Source organism: Diabrotica virgifera, chromosome 5, assembly GCF_917563875.1.
Source record: "Diabrotica virgifera virgifera chromosome 5, PGI_DIABVI_V3a".
Taxonomy (NCBI): Eukaryota; Metazoa; Arthropoda; class Insecta; order Coleoptera; family Chrysomelidae; genus Diabrotica; species Diabrotica virgifera.
In genome coordinates, this window is record NC_065447.1 from 80,105,038 (window position 1) to 80,120,010 (window position 14,973).

A 14,973-nucleotide genomic window follows, 5' to 3' on the forward strand; every position below is an offset into this window, starting at 1 on the left:
ATTGTTTGATAGGTTATTTAAAAGCTATACCTACCAACAGAGGAGTTCGCCAGGGAGACGTTATTTCACCAAAACTGTTCACACTGGGACTTGAAGACTTGTTCAAAGACATTAATTGGGTAGATAAAGGAATAAATGTTAATGGAAGAAAACTGAGTCATTTGAGATATGCTGACGACATTGTAATATTCGCTACAAGTTTCGAAGAATTACAGACCATGATGACGCAACTATTTCAAGCTTCGGAAAAAGTAGGTCTTAAGATGAACTTGGAAAAAACAAAAGTAATGACGCATACACCGAACATTACAAAAATAACGTTGAATGACATAGATTTAGAAACAGTAAGCGAATACATCTACCTGGGACAGATAATTAAAGTTAACAAAGAAAATCAAACTGCCGAAATTACCAGAAGAATAAGGTTAGCGTGGACAGGATTTGGAAAATTGAGTTGGATCTTGAATGACACTAAAATAGAACAATATTTGAGAACCAGAGTTTACGATTAGTTTATCCTCCCTATACTTACGCATGGTTCACAGACGTGGACACTCACCAAGACCAATATGGATAAAATAGTAAAGGCACAAAGAGCGATGGAAAGATCAATGCTCGGGATGAGGCTCATAGACAAAAAAAAAAGAATGTGTGTGTACTTTGTACGCACTTTGTACGCACGTAAGAAGTTATACTTCTATTATATGATTTCTTAAAAATAAATATACTTTAAACAGTTTGTTTTAATTTTTTTTAAACACCAAACTAATTTTTTGCTTACCGCTTTCAAAAAAAAATAAAAAAAAGTATAGGATTGCTCCGGATTTGAACTCAAGACCTCTCGATCTCTGGCCGAATGCTATACCAAATATGCTACGAGGACTGTGTCTATATCGGTTCGGACGTACCTAATGACAATTCACGGTAACAAACAGGCAAGGTGAAGTATAGTAAATATACAATAAAATGTTTTAATTATACTCATCTTACTCCTGAGGAAGACAAATCCAAAGACACAAAAATTATAATAAATAGATTTACTAAAAACACTAATATATTCTTTTCACACCTTTTCTTGCACTGATATATTTATACATAACTTGAAAGAGAGCAACTAAACGCCATACTGTCTGTGTGCGCATGCGCGCAGTATTATGAAATTTTACTCTCAATCGCGCCTAAAGAAGTATAACTTCAAAAACAAATAAATGGATTAGCAGCAAAACCAAAGTAAAAGACGCAGAAGAACATGCTGCCAAATTAAAATGGAACTTCGCAGGACACAATGCCCGACTGAAGGATAAAAGATGGAATCACGAAATACAACAATGAAGACCGTGGTTAGGAAGAAGAAGTAGAGGAAGACCACAAATGAGATGGGCTGATGACATAAAGAAGTTTGGAGGACACAACTGGAAACAGGTGGCGCAAAATAGACAACAATGGATTGAATTGGGGTAGGCCTATGTCCTAAGTTGGCTTACTGAAGGCTGAAGAAAAAGAAGAAGGTTATTTATGCCTGATTGCACCAACAGAACTTAAGCTCCAGCTTCGCTAAGCTCTGCTTATAGATAGAACCACCGGAAGTATCACCTACGTTGCACCATAATTTTGAATTCTTACCTTGTTATCAAGTATATCTATTATTATATTATGATATTCCTATTATATTTTATTGTAATTATATTACATTATTTCTTATGATATTCTCGGCTTAAGCCTAAGATCTGTTGGTGCAACCAGACATTAAAGTTTCATTATTCAGGTTTGCGTTGATATGCACTCTGGGTTCTGTAAACTCTACGAGAAAGGGTTCTTCATGGTCGAAAAAATATGTTGACATTACTTTGCCTGCAGAAGGTTAAACTTTAAGCTTCTTTGGTGGTGGGGAATTTGCATGTTTTCATTGCATCGAGGACAGTTTACTGAATGGTTAGAAAGAGAGTCATTCCCGTTTTGCCTGTATTTCCTGAGATGTTGCAAAGGTAATAGTTTAGGAAATTTAAAAAAAAGATGCATTTATATCATGCACAATTGCATCAATAGCTTAATAAGGATAATAAAAGAGTAGGATTTTGTCAATGGGATCCGGAACAAATTCAAATGATGCATATTTCTTCGAATACGTTTTATTTAGAGATGAAGCTACTTTCACAAGAATTGTACTATAAACAGATATTATAATCTCCACTATTACTCAACTTCTAATGCACATCACATTTTCATCCACAGTTAAAGAAGTTGGTCGTTGAAAGTTTGAGCTGGAATTCTTGAAAATTATGTCCTCGGACACTACTTTTTCAAGGATTACGTAAAAGAAGAGATGTATCTGCACTTTCTGGACAATGCGGTACGTACCATTGAGGACACTTCAGAGAATCTGGATATTACATGACGGCGCTCCAGTACGTCACAATTTTTTAAGGAATGGCCATTTAAATGACAATTTTACTGGAAGATTGATTGAAAGAAGGTGGCTCCATGATCTCCAGAGTTAAACAAGTTTGACTTTTTTCTGGAGCTCTATAAAAGATAAGGTGTACAAAACACAAGCTACAACTAAAAAAAATACGAAGGAGAGAATTATAAACGAATGAATATTTTTCGAAGATAGTTGAAGTATGAAAAATACAACTCAAAAAGTTACTAAAAATAGTAAGAAACGTGTATTATAAGTTTTTTATTATATTATATTTAGCTCACTGGTATTCCTTTATATTCATAGCGGTTATAATACAAACTATTTCCAAGTTCAAAACTAATGAACAAACATATCCTTACAAATCCTAGTATGTTACTGTTTTTGGAGTGTCATCGCCAAATCCAATGAAGAAATAAAAAATGCAATACTATACTGAAGATCCCTAATTGCATACAAGTACAATACATTACTCTATTGAATCAACAGGAGTCAAATTGAAAATAATGTTAACATCCTGTTGTTTTATAATTTAGTAGTGTCGTGATAACGAGTAAGTATCTCACCTCAATACTAATGTTTAAATTACAATAAAGTAAATCTAAAAATAAATAACGGAATCTTAAAAATATGTAGTATCGTTTTCATCTTCTTAAGTAGTACTATTAACGAATAGCGTACTATTTAATGTTAATCTTATATACAATATATCTAAAAGGTTGGATTGTATTCTACATAAAGCACTCGAAATATTCAAGACGTCTTTGCGTCAATTTTTCCTCGCATTGGAATCTGAAATGCTTTTCCTACTCCCAATTGTCTGCACAATTTCTATGTACTAGTCTATCTGATGTATAACTTTCCTATGTGCTCCTATATAAACCTATCTTATCTTTACTATGCAGTGGTAACAATACATTTCATAAGTTGTTATCTTTGAAATCTAACACATCGACAACATATAGCGTATGGGGCTCCTAAACAACATTGAGAGTTTGAATCCGTCTGGGCTTGGTAATTTTTATATAAAAAAAGAATGTGTGTGTACTTTGTACGCACGTAAGAAGATATTCTTCTATTATATAATAGGTAATTTAAACGAAGTAAATATACTTAAAAGGTTATTTGTACTTATTTTATTTAAAAATCAAACTAACTTTCTTATCTACCACTTTCAAAAAAGAAGAATATCTTCAAAAATTATATAATAATATACTTACAATCATAAAATCTATAAAAAGAATAAAAAAATAATAACTTGCTTGGGGCTTGAACCCACTTCACGTCTACCGCGCTGTACGAAAGTTGACGCCATTTCAAACTGCACCAAACTCTCGTATACGTCATGTGGGAATATACACAAACTAAACGTTTACACCATAAATTTATATGAATTTAATAAAATTATTAGTTTGATTTTTGTCGAAATAAAATACAACAAAATATAGAGTAAGAAAACGATATATGAGATGAATATTTGTAGAAAGTTTGTTCGTAATCAGATTATGTAAATTAAAGCATTGCCTACTAATAGGTAACTACATTATTTTGTTTACATTTTCCAAATAGATAGGTATTGAAACTATTAGGTATTTCCAACTGAAACATTTAGAATTACGTACCTGCGGCTTTTCAAAACTATTTAAAAAGTCACTATAATTATAAATTTGATTTTATTTCTGTCCACACATCAATAAAAACTAATATTATACAATATTTTTGTTTACCGATAACCTCCATATTGAACAATTATTGACAGATCATTTCAAAATTTCAACACCCAATCAGAGCCCGTATAACAACTAATACCATACTGTCGGTGTGCGCATGCGCGCGGTTTAATCAAATTTTTACCCTCAATCGATTCGCCGCTAAAGAAGAATATCTTCAAAAATGAAGATTACTATGTTTATCGGACCGATATTCATCCGAGGTACCTCAATTTGGATACAGCAGCAAAATATGCAAAAATACAAAAATTGCGCTGGGCAGGTCACCTTATAAGAATGGATCATGACAGAACACCTAGTAGAAGGCTTAGTGGAACTATGATGGGACGTACGTCAGCCAGTAGGAAGACCAAAGAAGAGGTGGGTGTGGGTACACGAAGTGAGCAACGACACTAGAGAGTTATTGAGGGTGGATAACTGAAGGAGATAATATTTCTAAAGGTGATTCATGGAAGATTATATGTACAGAAAGCTAGAAGATGATATGGATGATACCCAATTTTTGTTCCGCAAAGGACTTGGAACAAGAGAGGCATTGTTTGCGTTTAATGTCCTCTCTCAAAGATGTTTAGATATGCACCTGGATATTTATTCCTGTTTCATCGACTTCGAAAAAGCGTTCGACAGAGTCCGACATGAAAAACTAATAGAATTATTGAAAAACAGAGATATAGACAGACGAGACTTACGAATTATCATCAATCTGTATTGGAATCAAAAGGCCAATATAAAGATAGAAGAACAAGAGTTCGAGAATATTGATATAAAGAGAGGGGTAAGACAGGGTTGTGTTCTGTTGCCGCTACTGTTTAACGTGTATAGTGAAGCCATATTTCAGGAAGCGTTAGCGGAACTAAGTGATGGAATCTCTATAAACGGAAGAATAGTAAATAACATAAGATAAAAATGTGTACCATTTTTATTCGGTTGCGATGCGAAGGCAAACCAATCTTACTTTTTAATTAGAATACGGAGTGCAGTCCAGTTCCTTTAACCGCGATTTTCTGCTCTTATTGGAGCTTCATCAGAAGAAACGTAGGCACTGTTCTCCATACTCCAACTAAACTGCATCGAGAGGTTTTCCCACACATCGCAACCAAATGGATGATAATAGGTGGCTAGCGCCATCTGGCAATTGAAAGACGAAGCAAGTTTTCAATCCTAATAGTAAATTAATAATATTGAAAAGTATTAAAAATCACTAAAAGATTTTTAAATTGAAAACTTATTGGTACATTTTCATGGTAACACCTCCAAGACTTCTATAATTTGCAAGTCATATGGATGCTGCAGTGAAGACGAGAGGGAAGAAATTCTACACTTTGCAATTCACATCCCCCGTCTGCAGCCGGCAAAATTCCAACTGAAAGATGCACCTGGTTACTCTACGGAGTAACACGAAAATAAAATAAAAATGTGTACCATTTTTATTCGGTTGCGATGCGAAGGCAAACCAATCTTACTTTTTAATTAGAATACGGAGTGCAGTCCAGTTCCTTTAACCGCGATTTTCTGCTCTTATTGGAGCTTCAACAGAAGAAACGTAGGCACTGTGAATTGCAAAGTGTAGAATTCCTTCCCTCTCGTCTTCACTGCAGCATCCATATGACTTGCAAATTATAGAAGTCTTGGAGGTGTTACCATGAAAATGTACCAATAAGTTTTCAATTTAAAAATCTTTTAGTGATTTTTAATATTTTTCAATATTATTAATTTACTATTAGGATTGAAAACTTGCTTCGTCTTTCAATTGCCAGATGGCGCTAGCCACCTATTATCATCCATTTGGTTGCGATGTGTGGGAAAACCTCTCGATGCAGTTTAGTTGGAGTATGGAGAACAGTGCCTACGTTTCTTCTGATGAAGCTCCAATAAGAGCAGAAAATCGCGGTTAAAGGAACTGGACTGCACTCCGTATTCTAATTAAAAAGTAAGATTGGTTTGCCTTCGCATCGCAACCGAATAAAAATGGTACACATTTTTATTTTCGTATTACTCCGTAGAGTAACCAGGTGCATCTTTCAGTTGGAATTTTGCCGGCTGCAGACGGGGGATGTGAATTGCAAAGTGTAGAATTCCTTCCCTCTCGTCTTCACTGCAGCATCCATATGACTTGCAAATTATAGAAGTGTTGGAGGTGTTACCATGAAAATGTACCACTAAGTTTTCAATTTAAAAATCTTTTAGTGATTTTTAATATTTTTCAATATTATTAATTTACTATTAGGATTGAAAACTTGCTTCGTCTCTAAATAACATAAGATTCGCTGATGACACCGTTATAATGGCAGACACCCTGGAATCGCTACAAGAATTGTTAAATAGAATTAACGATTATTGCATTCGATATGGACTCAAAATAAACAAGAAAAAAACTAAATTTATGATTGTCTCAAAAACACAACATGGAAATGAAAGGTTAATACTAGAGCAAACCCAAATAGAAAAAGGAAAGACATACAAATATCTGGGAACCTGGATTGATGACAAAAATGACCAAAGCAAAGAAATTTCAAAGAAGTCCGAATTGAAACTGCAAGGCAAGCATTTATAAAAATGAAGACACTGCTTACAAACAAAGACCTTCAGTTGCCTCTCAGATTGAGAGCTCTAAGATACTACATATTTTTTATATTACTATACGAAATAGATGCTTGGACATTGAAGAGACAACACATAAGACAAATAGAAGCGTTCGAAATGTGGTATTACAGAAGAATATTTAAATTCAGTGGGTTCAAAGGATTACCAATGTTGAAGTGCTACGACGTTTAAATAAGGAGTTAGAAATTATGAACAGTATAAAAACAAGGCTGAGGAACCTTAGAGACTGGTTTACCTGTAGTTCCTGACAACTGCTCAGAGCAGCAGCCAAGAAAGTGACCATAGCCATTATAATATCCAACCTCCGATAAGAGATGAAACTTTAGGAAAAAGAAGAAGAACTGAACGAGAGCAGCCAAGAACAGAGGTACTTGAAGGCGGACTCTGGGGGAGGCCAGGGTCCGATTTAAGCTGTGGCACCATAGGAAGGAGAGAGAGAAAAGCGACTTTTGTTAAATCAAATAGCCCAACCTCATTTTCTATTTCCATGAGAGGCTTTGGCTGTGGAGTTCTCGGTCCGGCTATCTTCCTAAGGGTCGATTTCTCATACCTGCCTTAATCTATGGTTCAATTGACCGCAGTTCAGTGGTGAACTTCGATTTTGTTTGGAATGCATTTCTCATTGCACGTTCATGTCAGTGCACGTTCTACAGCTTTCGAGAAATGTCAATAGATGGCAAAAGGTAAAAAGCTATCGCCATTTTTAACGACCATTTTTATGCTGTTCTCGAATAAAGTTAAATTTAACTATTTATAGTCAAATGGTCATTTTTATAATTATAAATAAATGTTATAAAAACAAAAATAATGTTATTGTTTATCGTTAGGCTTAATATAATAAAATAAGATATATTTATATTATGACAGCGTTTCGTGTTAATACAACGCATGCGTAATCCATGAAATCATCTGAACTGGGTTCTGAAATCTTTGAACGGCCGAATTCCACCGTTCAAGCATCGTTCAAGTTTAAACAGCCATCGGTTGAACGTGAATTGAGAAAGACGATTTTGACTTTAAACTGACGTTCACTAAAAGTTCAGGTTAAACTGGAGTTGAACTCGATATGAGAAATTGGCCCTAAGTCGTTTTAATAGGAATGTGATTATCTGGTGTGGACCTGATAGTATTTCTGGTATTGATTTTATGGTACTTATATGTTTCTTGGGAAACTATTATCAAGAGGGATTTGAGAGGTGTGCTCATGAGAACGAACATTCGCCAAAATTTCTCGTTCCGTCTTTTTTCGTGGCACATCTATTGCCATTATAGGCTAGCAGCAAACCCCAAAAGTATAACCATGACCTATAACTCGTTGGCAACCGGGCAAACTTGGTACCAAAATATTGGTATGCAAAATCTGAACACATTTCTAAATAAAATTTTTTGATTGATGAATTAAACTATAGGAAACATGTACCGGGTGTCCCAATAAGAATGGCTCTCGGCCATATCTCAGGAACCGTTTATAGTAGAGCTTTGAAATACAAATTTTTATAACAAAAGTTGCCTCAGGAAAAGGCTGGAAATTATTTTCATAATTGTGGGTCCACCGCTAGAGGGCGTAATTGAATATCAAAAATAAAAAATCTAAATTTTACAAAATTTTCCTAATGAAGGGGCGCTGGAAATCCGATTATTGTGTTCTTAATCAAATTCTGCGCATATTTGATTTAACAAGTTTAACTCTACCTTTGCAAATAAGAGGTGGGGGTGAGTGGGAACCTTGTTATGAAAAAATGGCTGTAAGTCCGGTTCTGCTAAACCAAATTTTGAAAACTGGGTCTTGTTGAAGACAGATCTTTCTCTTCAATGTAAGCGTGATAATTTTGAACCATCCTAATAAGTAATAAGCCAGCTGGGAGGCGTTATTTAATTATTTTCAGAAATCTAGTTTTCTTTGGAAAATATTAAATACAAGTATGCATTTTTAATCATACTTTATAAAATAAGATTAAATTAGCAATAGAATAGCGAAAACCGCATGTCGATACCTTTTTTCTATCTCAAGATATCTCGAGAAACGTGTAAATTTTATACATAACTGTTACTATCACCGGTAAACTAAGTTAATGAAAAGTAGTGTGCTGTGGAAAAAACAAAATAAAATTTTCCAGATGTCAACGTATAAAAATATAATTAATTAAAACAACAATATAAAGAGAAACAATACTATTAAAATTAAATATAACACAGAACAAAAAGAACTACTTAGTGATGACCTAAATATTCAAATTGTTGCCCATCATACACTACTCTAGAATACATTATCCAGAGAATACTAAACGCCATTCAAAGCATATCGAGAGCAGAAATTGAGACTGCTGTTCAATCTACTCTTGAAAGAGTAAATGTTTGCAACGAAAATGATGGGCAAAAATTTGAACGTTTATGTCATCACTAAATAGTTGTTTTTATTTCTTTGTAATAGGGCTTTTCAACGCTTCTCATTTGTTTCGAGCCTCTGTCATATGCCGTATAATACTACTACTACATTGTTTGATTTGCTTGTCTGGATAATGTTCAGAAGAAATGCGTTCAATGTGCTTCCCCGTTTAGGATTTTGTCCTCTTCAGGGTTTGAGGTGAATGTTTAGTGTTGGCAGCAAAAGCAAACAGTCCGAAAAACACACTGGGGCAAGCGCCGTGTCCTGGTGTTCTTGGATACTGGGTTATGCCGGACGGTGGTGTCCAGAAGGCTAAGAAGTCAACAGAGAAGAAAGTTTGATGGATTGTTGTTGGTTCCATAGACATTTACGTGTACTGTCCGTGCTTTGCTCTCGACCAGTCTCCCTAGAAACCATTGTACAACGACAGGCGAACCTGCGTCCCTCGTCGGCGGTCAGGAGGTGGCTTTGAGCGCAGCGTGGACAGTGAGCGTTCGAGTGGAGAAAATAGTTGCGGCTATTTTCTTGGGACGAACAGGTATAATTGTGCAATGAAGTTGGGAAACCGCAAAAAACCAACTTCTCCCTGTTCGGCGCCGTATAATCCGTGTATAATATTAATATACGAGATATGAACGAGGCTCGAAACAAATGAAAAGCGTTGAAAAGACCTAATATACGTTGACAGCTGAAAAATGTTTCTTTGTTGTTTCCATAGCACACTACTTTTAACGAATTTCGTTTACCGGTGACAGTAACAGTTATGTTTTTAAATTTACACGTTTTGTAAGATATCTCGAGGTAGAAAAAAGGCATCAACATGCGGTTTTCGCTATTCTGTTGCTCATTTTGTCTAATTTTGTAATATGGTATTAAAAATGCATGTTTGTATTTAATATTTTCGAAGGAACAGTAGATTTCTAAAAAAAATTAAATAACGCCTTCTAGCTGGCATATTACTCAGTAAGTTGGTTCGAAAACATAACTTTTACATTGACGAAAAAGATCTGTCTTCAACAAGACCAAGTTTGCAAAATTTTATTAAGCAGAACCGGACTCACAGCCAGTTTTTCATAACAAGGTTCCCACTCACCCCCACCTCTTATTTCCAAAGGTAGACCTAAACTTGTCAAATCAAATATGCGTAGAATTTTATGAAGAATACGACGATCGGATTTCCAGTGCCCCTTCATTAGGAAAATTTTGTAAAATTTAGATTTTTTAATTTTTGATATTCAATTACGCCCTCTAGCGGTGGTCCCACAATTATGAAAATAATTTCCAGGCTTTTCCTGAGGCAACTTTTATTATAAAAATTTTTATTTCAAAGCTCTACTATAAACGGTTCCTGAGATATGGCCGAAAGCCATTCTTATTGGGACACCCGGTACATAAATAAGAAGAAAGCACAAATTTTGAGTTTATAATTTTATTGAAATTTTATATTTCATTCGCGATATCTCGTCTCGATTTAGTTATTTTAATTTTAGTTACTCGAGCGCGGGCTCTATGGACTCTTATGGGCTCTAATACAGGGCCGTACGTTGGGGGCAGTCCGTAAAAAAATATATCCTTAGAAAAACTCAAAAACGTCAGATCAAGGCAAAATAAGTTAAGCACATGAATAACAATGTATATTTATAAAATCTGGCGATTTGAGTGGGGCGTAAGGAAATGGGTGTCATAAAGTTTCACAAAAAAGCGAATATTTCGCGAAATGAACATCAGATCAAAAAACTGAAAAATACGTGTTCAATATTTTTAAAAAAATCTATCAAATGATACCAAACACGACACCCCACGGAGGTACCTTAAAATCTTAAATAGGAACCTCCATTTTTTTATTTTAGATTTGGATTCCTGACGTAAAAATAAGTAACTTTTATTCGAGACCTTATTTCGATGACACGAAATACAGATGGCGCTACAATCGGAAAAAACGATTTTTGGAAATGGAAAATTAGATTAAAAAATGTAAAATTCCCGCTAAAATGCAAAAATTAATTATTTTTGGTTTTAGGACCTAATCTTCACAACTCAATAGGTTCCGATGATGCTTTAGCAACTGCAAATTTAGCATCCAATGCTCCTCTACTATTAATTTTATTTTAGTACAATACGCTATAGGTAGATATTTTAGCAAAAAGTAAGATGTATTGTACCAAAATAATATTGTATGTATGTATTGTATGTAATGACCAAAAACCTACAGCAATTATTTCAAAAATAAAATTTTAATTAGAAAAAAATATCCGAGGAGTACAATACGATTTGTTCAAAATAACCTCCAATTTGTTTATAATGAAAATTAAGTAATTGTAACTGTTTATTTACCACTTTGTTTATTAACTCCAATCAAAAAATTTTGTTTAGAAATGTTGCGCAGATTTTTATTACGAACATTTTGGTCACAAATTAGCCAGGTTGCCAGCGAGTTATGGGTTTATCAAATACTAAATCACTTTTTGGGGGATCGCCAATTACTCCAGAAAAATGAGCAAAAAAGTCCCTATTCGAGACCCTATTTGAGTAATTCAGGTATCTGACAACTTTTTTAGTTACTGTAAACCTATAGGCGGAAAACCTATTTCCTGCCAAGAGTTCACAGCTATTCTTTAATTATTAATAATTTAGTGCAAAAAATGCGATTTTTTTAATTTCTGGCACCTCATTACAAAGATAAATAGTTGACATAAATTACAAAATATGATATTTTGTAACATTGAAAAAACTTCAAAATTACTATTTTTTAAAGGTAAAAAATAAATATATTGCTCCGCAAACTGCAAAAAAGGCAAAATCCTTATTTGTTAATAACTGTTATTAAACTTATCCTAGAACTTGAAATAAAAAAAGGCCCTATGCATAATCCTTTAAAAATGAACGGTTCCAAAGTTACGGAGGTAGTATAGTATAATTGGTCCAAAAAAGGCCTAACCCAGACATCCAAAATAAAAGTTTTCCTCCAACACCAAATTGTTCAGATTCTATATGGTCCACATATTGTTCAATAAAAAGTTACACCATTTTGAGCGTCCGATTTGGGTGGAGATGGGTGAGAAGTCGGTAAATTAGTAGTTTTTTGACGTTTTTCGTCAATATTTCTAAAACTATGCTTTAGCGTAAACAATGTTCAATGCAAAAATGTTCTACATAAAATTTAAAAATAAAAAGGTGCTATACAATATTGTTATAAGATCAACGGTTCCAGAGTTACAAGGGGTGAAAAGTGGAGGTTTTCGATATTGGGCAATTAATGATAATTTTGGGTGGTGAGGTTGACGTTTCTTTAACGGCTTATCACTAACATACCATATCGGCCACTTAAATAGCAAATTTTATTTACAAAACACAATCCTGTTCTTTCATCAGTAGTAATATTATAAATTGCCCAATAAATATAAAAAGTATCGAAAACCTCCACTTTTCACCCACCGTAACTTTGGAACCATTGATTTTATAACAATTATGTATAGGACCTTTTTTGTTTTAAATTTTATGTAGAACATTTTTGTATAGAACATTGTTTACGCTAAATCAAAGTTTTAGAAATATTGACGAAAAACGTAAAAAAACGGACGGTCAAAATGGTGTAACTTTTTACTTAACAATATGTGGACCATATAGAACAATTTGGTGTTGGAGAAAAACTTTTACTTTGGATGTCTGGGTTAGGCCTTTTTTGGACCAATTATAATATATTATCTCCGTAACTTTGGAATCGAAGGTTTATGCATCGGGCCTCTTTTATTTCAAATTTAATGTAGAACATTTTTGTACAAAAGGTTGTTCATGCTAATCCGCTTAGTTTTAGAAATATTAACGGAAAACGTAAAAAACTACGAATTTACCGATTTCTCCCCCTTTTCCCCCAAACCCGACGTTCAAAATGGTGTGACTATTTTCTGAACATTATGTGGACCATATAGAACAATTTGGTGTTGGAGGATAACTTTCACTTTGGATCTGTGGGTTTGGGTGTAGTTATACCATACTGTTAACAAAACCTCAATATTTCAGAATAATCCATCAATTAATTTAAAAGCTATTTCTATTTGTTTATCTTAGAGACAGCTTTTTTGTAATAAAATTGGTCAGAAAATAATAAAGATGCGGTAATTATACGCATCAAATGAAAGCATAAGAGTTCAACTATCAATATGTATCAAAAAAGGTTAAAAAACATCGTTTTGCAAAATTAGGTTTACAATAACTAAAAAGATTATTCAAAGTCCTGAGAAAAATCTTACTTCCCTGGACTAAATCGCCTTTTAGTATTCATCCTCCTATGTCTCCCATCCTCCACCGCGAAAATGATGTTTCTGTGCCTTTCTGTGAAGTGTTCTTACTTTTTGCTGAAAATTTTCGCATGAACTGCTGAAGATTCTCGCATGAATAACAAGTTAATTCGATGTAATTTGGTTACGGTCACTTCTTGGCGCTTTTTTACTACACGATATTTGTACATATCATTTTCTTCCAAATCTTCCCGACTGAACATTTCTTCTGGCTATATAGTCTGTTCGCTAAACTCAGACGCAACTTTCTAGATATTTTAGTCGGTAATTTTGCCAATTTTAGTCAAGTTGGCAAAAAATAATTACTAAATAGTTAATAATCACTAAATAGTTAGTACTTTCGCCAATTTTTGAAAAAATTGGCCAAAAACAAAAAAATTATCGACTAAAATATGTAGCCAGTTGCGTCTGAGTTTAGCGAACAGACTATATCCTAATATTTATGAATACGGTACTTGTTTAGTTTAATGTATTATTTACATAATACTTCAGGGTAATAAGGTTTTTTCCATGACACTTCAGCAGCCAGGGTACTGAAGCGTTTTTTCGACAGGTAATACCTATAAGAACAAATTGTAACTATTTCCTGCGTAGGATCTGGCGCCCATTTTAATTTATAAACAATTTAGTGTCGAAAAAAACGGTTTCCTTTTTTTTCAAATTAACAGAAAATAGTAAGACCTGTGGTTTTCTTAGTACAAACATCTTTGAGATTATGGAAAAAGCTTTAAAATGACGTATTACAAAGTTTGATATACTCATTTATTGTTAATATAACTGCGAAAAAAGGTCGGAATTGGAAAAAACAATAATTTCGCAATATCTATTGTAAACATTAGTGTACAGCTTTGAAATTGTTGTCATATAAGGGTTCTTTGGTGCTTAATATGTGATAAAAATTTCAAAGCGATTCATTCAATTGTTTAAATTTTATTCAAATCGTTTATTCCAGAGAGCATTTTTTTTGCAATAACATAAGTCAGAAAAAAATGAAGAGAGAATGGAAAAAGCCTTAAAATGGCGTATTACAAAGTTTAATACACTCATTTATTGTTAATATCTATAATTGTGAAAAAAAAGTCGAAATTTCAAAAAAAAATAATTTTGCAATAACTATTGTAAAAATAAGTCTACATCTATGAAGTTTTTGTCACATGATGGTTCTTTGCTGCTTAATATTTGACAAAAATTTCAAAGCGATTCATTCAATTGTTTAAATTGTATTCAAATTGTTTATCCCAGAGAGCTTTTTTTGCAATAACATAAGTCAGAAAAAAATAATGTTAGAATCATTCTACAGGGATCAAATGAAAGAGCATGAGCTAAACTTTCGAATGGTTTAAAAAGGTGAATAAAAAATGCATTTATTAGTAATAAAGGATTATGCAAAAGTATGTTCAATTTTTCCTTATAAACTTTTTATTTTTTATATAATAAATTATAATATATTTATTACAATTTTTCATCAATTAATTATCATAAACATAACATTACTTGGTAGTTGTGCAAAACAGTAAAAAATATATTATTTTGAAA

At 33.5% G+C, this 14,973-nt stretch overlaps 1 protein-coding gene across 2 annotated transcripts in view; it reads right to left on the reverse strand.

The window, feature by feature from the left end:
• The window catches only part of LOC114334644 (disheveled-associated activator of morphogenesis 1), a 951,114-nt gene that overhangs the window by 630,134 nt on the left and 306,007 nt on the right, over window positions 1–14,973 (reverse strand). The window lies entirely within an intron of this gene.